This window comes from Vicia villosa, linkage group LG5 (genome assembly GCF_029867415.1).
Source record: "Vicia villosa cultivar HV-30 ecotype Madison, WI linkage group LG5, Vvil1.0, whole genome shotgun sequence".
NCBI classification, from domain to species: domain Eukaryota; kingdom Viridiplantae; phylum Streptophyta; class Magnoliopsida; order Fabales; family Fabaceae; genus Vicia; species Vicia villosa.
In genome coordinates this window covers 95326962-95333783 of record NC_081184.1, presented here as the reverse complement: position 1 = coordinate 95333783, position 6822 = coordinate 95326962, and positions in this window count along the sequence as shown.

Here is a 6822-nt window from a genome sequence, read left to right as displayed (position 1 = left end):
GAATGGTAAGCTGGAGATCACTGAGGCATCTTCTATTCTCATCCCGTTTGTAAAGACTTCGCACAGCACGTCCATAGAAGGGAGCCTCTCAAACATAATGATACGGCGATCCATCCACTTTTGAATTCCCATTCTTAGATTTTCACAACCATTGGGTAGGCAGGAGCAGTAAAAGCAGTCGGGGTCACATCCTGGGAAGTAACCAGCTCGGATTAGCTTTCCTTTGACTTCGCAGAGTGGAGTTGATAATTCGTTCACATCATAGATGTAAACAGTGTCCAGGATAGCGTTGACAGTTTTGTCATGCTTTGGCATAGGTGCTGTGATGATATTTGGAGTTTTTGGAGGATCGAACTCAATTTCCCCAGCATCTATCATATCTTGTATTTTATTTTTCAGGGCCCAGCAGTGATCTGCGTCATGTCCTGGACAGTTTGAGTGATAGGCACATGTCGCATCAGGGCGATAATTCGGAGAGGAAGTGTTGACATTCTTTGGAGGACCTCTTAAGGTGATCAGATCTGCTTTTAGCAAGTGTTGCAATGCCTGAGAGATTGGCATGTTGATTCTGGTGAAATTTCTTCTTGGTGTATCTGGTCGATGCGTATATTTTGGCTGTTGATCTTTTTGAGGTGCAGATGCGGAGATCAGAACTGCCCCTACAGATTGATGCTGCTCACTTTTGCGACTTTTCTGAATTTGTGTTGCATTGACCTCATTTCTCCCGCTGATGGGCCTTTTTGTAGTACCAGAGGAGGAACCTATTTGAATTTTTCCATTTTGAATGCCACTTTCGACACGTTCTCCGGTCAGTATCAGGTCAGTGAAACCTGATGATGAGCTTCCCAGCAAATGGCTATAGAAAGGGCCAGTTAAAGTGCCCATGAACATGTCAACTAGTTCGCGATCAAATAAGGGTGGTTGAACCCTTCCAGCCATATCTCTCCACTTTTGTGCATATCCTTTGAAACTTTCTTTTGGTCCCATAGACATGCCCCTTAGTTGAGTACGGGTTGGCGCAAGATCAGCATTGTATTGGTACTGTTTGTAAAAAGCAGCAGCTAATTCTTCCCAAGTATGAACCTTGGCATTTTCCAGCTGGTAGTACCACTCGAGTTGTGTACCCGACAGACTTTCTTGGAAGAAGTGAATCCACAACTTGTTATCCGTTGTATGAGGTTGTATCTTCCTTACATAGGATCTCAGATGTAGTTTCGGGCAAGAAACTCCATCATATTTTGCAAAGACAGGAACTTTGAATTTTGGAGGGATAACAACATCCGAGATGAGCCCTAGATCATTGAAATCTAAGCCAGGTATTTTTTGTATCTCCATAGCTTTCATACGGTCTTCCAGCTGTTGGTATTTTTCATCATCCGGTTCGTCCCCAGAATGATCATTTTCTTCATTTGAAGAGAGAGAGGGTTTAGCAGAACCCTGGTTGCTTTGATTGTCTTCTTGTTCATCATCACCGACTGTTTCAGGGATCGGTGGCTTTTTGAACTTTTTGACTGGGATTTTGATCTTCCTTTTCAGGTGACTCACGCCTACAGATCCTTTGGGCTTCTTTTTCTTCTTGATTATCAGGGCTTTCAGTTCTTGTTGCCCCTTTGCCAGTTCCAGAATTGCCACTTGAACTTGGGCATTCTGTGCTTCGAGATTCTTGATGCTTGTCTCGGATTTCATCTCTTCTGACTGAAATAAACAGCGAGGAGATGAGAAATCCGTCATGTGAACCTGTTATGCAATGTGTATGACTGGATGCCATGTGTATGCAATGTATGAAATGTATGTGCAATGTATGTATATGCAATGCATGAAGTGAAATGTGTGTGCAATGTTTCAAGGATCTTAGAGTTTAGATTTGTTAAAGAAGAAACAAACGTTAGTTAATCAATTTATTTCTTTTTTTTTTGCTTCTTTTTTCTTTGCCTCATTTGGGCTTACAAGACAGAAATAAAATAAATGATCCTTCAGGTCTCCCGTGGACGCTTTCTCTTTGCCCCCAGGAATGTGTTGATCTGCTGTTCTTCTTGAAGCTGTCCGGTGAGCTCCAATATCCTTCTCTCATAGTCTTGACAGTATGCTTTGAAGGTGTCTCTTTCCTCTTTGAGTTGAACCCAAGATTTTTGCAACTCTTCTAGGTCAGTTGGCATGTCCGGGTGTAGAATAACTTGAGGTTCATATCCTTCGACCTCTGGTTCAATAGTCACAGGTAGAACAGCAGGATATGGCATAAGGAGTTTCTGAGCATGAGTACGGACCCATCTGAGGTAGGGTTCCATAGGAATAGAATTCCATTGCCCCAGAGTTTTGCTTTCTATTCTATAGACACTGCCCCATGCATGTATGAACCTTCGTCGGTGTCTATGAGAATCATTCTCGTAATCAAACACAATGCCATGGATAATCATGTCATGAGGACCGTTGCTCCTTGCATATCCGAATTGGCGTAGAGCTAAAGAGGGATTGTAAGTGATGCCTCCTTTGATGCCAAGGAGTGGCACATTAGGGTACTCTCCACAATGATCAATGATAGTAATGTCTCTTTGAAAGAAGTTGTTCCACCGGATATCTGAATGAGACAAAGACATAATCCTGCGAGACCATTGCATTCTTTGTTCATTTCTCAACACTGATCGGGGAAGATGAAATGTAAACCACCTAGCCAGTAGTGGTATACAGCACATGAGAGTTCCTCGTTTCTTCATGGTACGAGTGTGTAGAATGTCTCCCAGCAATGTTGGTACCGGGTTACGGATTAGGAAAAGGTTGATGATGTGTACACTTATGAACTGGTCGGGATTTGGGAATAAAACCAACCCATAGATCAAAAGTGCCATAACTTCCTCAAAAGCTGGATAACTTTTGTTTTCTAGCAGTAGTCGAGCCTTTTCCAATAAGAACTTGGCAAGTAAACCCTTAACTCCACTCTTTGTTTCCCAATTGGACTCGATTTCTGATTTTCGCAGATGTAAAGCAGCAGCAATGACTTCAGGTTTTGGAATCCTTTCTAAACCAGTGAAAGGTAATTGATTTCGAACAGGCAATCCCATTAGTTCAGAGAATTCTTCCAAAGTGGGTACCAACTGGTAATCAGGAAAGGTAAAGCAATGATGTTCAGGGTCAAAGAACTGGAACAGGACCCGTATCATATCTTCTTCAAATTTTGAGGTAACCAAATGGAGTAGGTGACCATGCCTTTCGGTGAATTGAACAATCCTGGGGAATTCTGACACTAAGTCTTTTAGTTCAGATGGTACCGTTGAGATGTTGATTCGGATGTAATCTTTGGTGGCGGGAGCCATTACCTGCAAAAACAAAGGTAAACTCTTTGATCCTTGAAGTGTTTGGTGCAAAAATGATATGCTTATGATGCAAACATGTGGCACACAAAAACAAATCAAACAATAGCCTTAGGTTTAAAGGCTTGCATGGAGCTGATAGGTGATACCCTCCCCACTGAAGTTGAGTTGGTTAAAACCTGTCCTAGAATAGTATTCGGGTTCTATGATCCTTGGAAGTAACATCTCAATACGGCGCTCGAGCGGCCGATCAAAATATTCCTCGAGGATAACTAACTTCGATCAATTTCAAAGCTAGCCACTTAATAGGCCACAAGTCAAGTTCAACTAAAAAGGTTCTAAGACAAATTAGTGTTTAATGACAATTCGGAAGCCAAATATACTCCTTGATCGTTTTCAAGGGACATCAGTATAAACCAAAGTATCGCACTAACGATGACTACCAGATCAACCGTATCGGTACATGCCGTACAGTTTCCTTGGTCTATTGTCATATACTTAAGGTATCTCGAGATTCGGGTTAGAATCTTTCACACAAGCAAAATACCCAAACAAACCTTTGAAAAATAGAGCAATCAAGTCAAACAATTGAAAACATCGACCTATTCTCTTAAGGTAACCCCTTTTGAAAACATTTTGTTTTTTTGAAAGTGACTCCCCAGCAGAGTCGCCAGTTCTGTGGACCTCCGATTTTTTTAATTCCGGACCATACCTCTGTTCTGTAGAGATACGTGAACTGACTCTTTTTTATCGCTTAATGCTTTCGCATTTTGAAAATTCACAGAGTCGCCACCGACCTTTTATTTTATCCAATTAAGGAAAGGTTTATAAAAGAAACAGAAAAAAGACCTTTAAGAAATTCTGGGTAAGGGGGTAGGTTATACAAAGGGAAGGTGTTAGCACCCTTTGTATCCATGGTTATCCATGGGCTCTTAAGTTTGCTTAGCTCACTTGTTTTTCGATCACTTTTCAATTGCTCTGAAATTGCTCATATGTGGTTTCAAATACCTTTGTAATTTGAATTTTGTAATGATCCGTGTGTGGATGTATACAAAATGCTTGTTTATCTTTCGAAAGATGTTTTGAAAAGAACGTTAACTTTGTAATAATCCGTGTTTGGATGTATACAAAGTATTGTCTTTTTTGAAAGTTTTGTTTTGAAAAACAACAGTGTATGAGAATTTTGTTTGTTTTGATTTGAGCAAGCAAACTAGGAGGTCTACCTTGAGTTGTAAGGTCTTTATCCTATTTCCTTTAAAAATCTATCCTTTCACCGGATATAAACGCAAGGTTCGATTTTGTACTCAAAATAGTAGAATTTTGACTTTGATTTTGAAAAGAATGAGAAGGGATTACCTTAACAGGTGCAAGTGTGATTGTGATTGGATTCAGATATTTTATCTTTGAAGTTAGTGATCTAACGGTTCAATTTTATCTTTGACATACACGCAGTTTATATTTGCTGGAAATTAAAATGCGGAAATGTAAAGTGCGGAAAGTAAATCTACGCTATTACATCGATTGTGCAGGAAATGTAAACTAGCCTATTTACATGAATTTGACATCCTATACATTTATCTAGGAATTTAAATTGCAAGAAAAATAAAAGGCATGTTTCTGGATTTTTATGATTTATTTTAATTATGATTAATGCATGATTAATTAAATTAAAATGAAGAAAAAAGATGAAAATAGATTTAAACCTAGAAATTAAGTTTAAAATATGTACAAAATATTTGTCAATTAATTTTAAAACAAAACTAATTTTTTTGGAATTTTTGGAATTGATTTAAGTTAATTAAAACATAATTATGCAAATAATTATACAAATAATTTAAACTTAGAGAGAAAATTATTCAAAATATGTACAAAATTAGTTTATAATATATAAACAATATTTTATATAAAGAACAATTTTTTTTATGATTTTTTGATTGGTTAGAATAATTAAACAGCAAATATATAAATATATACTAATTAATTATACAAAATATTGAAATTTTGAAGAAAAATAAAATATTTTTATTTCAGAAAATAATATATTATTTTAGAAGTCTAAAAATATTTTTTGTGTATTTTTTGGATTTTTAAAACTATTTTTAATTAATTTAACAAAGAAATTAAAAATAAAAATAGAAAATAAAAAGGAGCAGTTATCCTGTATGATTGATCTGAGGGTCTATGGCATAGGGAGTGTATTTTGGTACGTTAGATGAAGAATTAATGGAAATCTATGGCCCAGATGCGTGGGCACATGGTACACATGCGTGGGAGTGATCACGTGGGATCACCAAGACTTTCAACAAGTCAGTTGGGCCCCACCATGCACATGTGGATAGTGAGACTTGTTGACCGGCGAATGAGAAGCGCCAGAAGTGCCACGCGTGCTGGTCAATGTTTCCAACTTACTATTCATCTTCTTCAACCTTTTACCTATGGATTTAGCTGCGGATTTAGCTGCAGCATTACCTGCGGATTTTGCTTCAAATTTCCATGCTTTTGAAAACCTACACAAAACAGCCATGAACAAAAACAAAAGGGACCCAGATCGACTTAAAATCACCTCCTGAACACGATGGTGGTGTTAGTTTTGCTATTTGAGCACTGTAACTATGGATTCGAAGAGATTAAAGTTTGAACATGCATGAACATTCATCAATGGTTTTGAGCAATTTTCACGTAGAAACCAACATGTTAAATCCCAGACCTGCCCTATAGGACCTCATGAACACATTAGAATGATTAGTTTACATTGAGGTTGATTAAATATAGTAAAACGAAAATTGATCATGTATGAATATGAAGAACACTATGCATGTGTTACGACTCTCATGGGACCACACAAAGAGTTTATTCTTACTTTATATGATCTTAGAAGATGATTGGAATGATTGTTTTGTATTGATATTGATTGGAATATGAAATTTGAAAATTACAAAAGTTATGAGATTTTTTGAGAATTTTGTGAAGTTGATGGCTATGCTCTTGCTATATTTTCGTGGGTCTCTGTTGTTGATGTATTCCACTTCTTTTATAGGCCAAGGGCTGCTTGGAAGTGAAGCTAAGAGCATTGATTGCTTTGTTGAAAGTTTGATTTTTAAATATTAAAAATCTTTGAAAACTTGACCAAGTCTTGCTCTCCTTCAATGCACTTGCCTTGTACTTCATTTGGCTGCAGAAAAATGGAGATTCCTTGATGAGTCATGCTTGGAAGTTAAGCTACCATTTATCCATCCATTTTCCTTTTAATTTTAATCTTAAAATAAGATAAAATCATGCCAAAAATGGATAAAAAAGGTGTGGGCTTAGTCTTGGTCGTGGGAGGCCCATAACATCATGGAAATGATATTTGAATGCTGAAAACTTGGCCCCATTTGGAAAAAATACATTTTTGAGCAATGTTGGTTTCATGTATTTTCCCAAAATTTAGCCAACTTCAACAAGGTGTAAATCCTTCAATTTTTGTCATATGAAGGAGATCTTGCACTTTTTGGAAACCTCAAAGAGTCCTCTAACC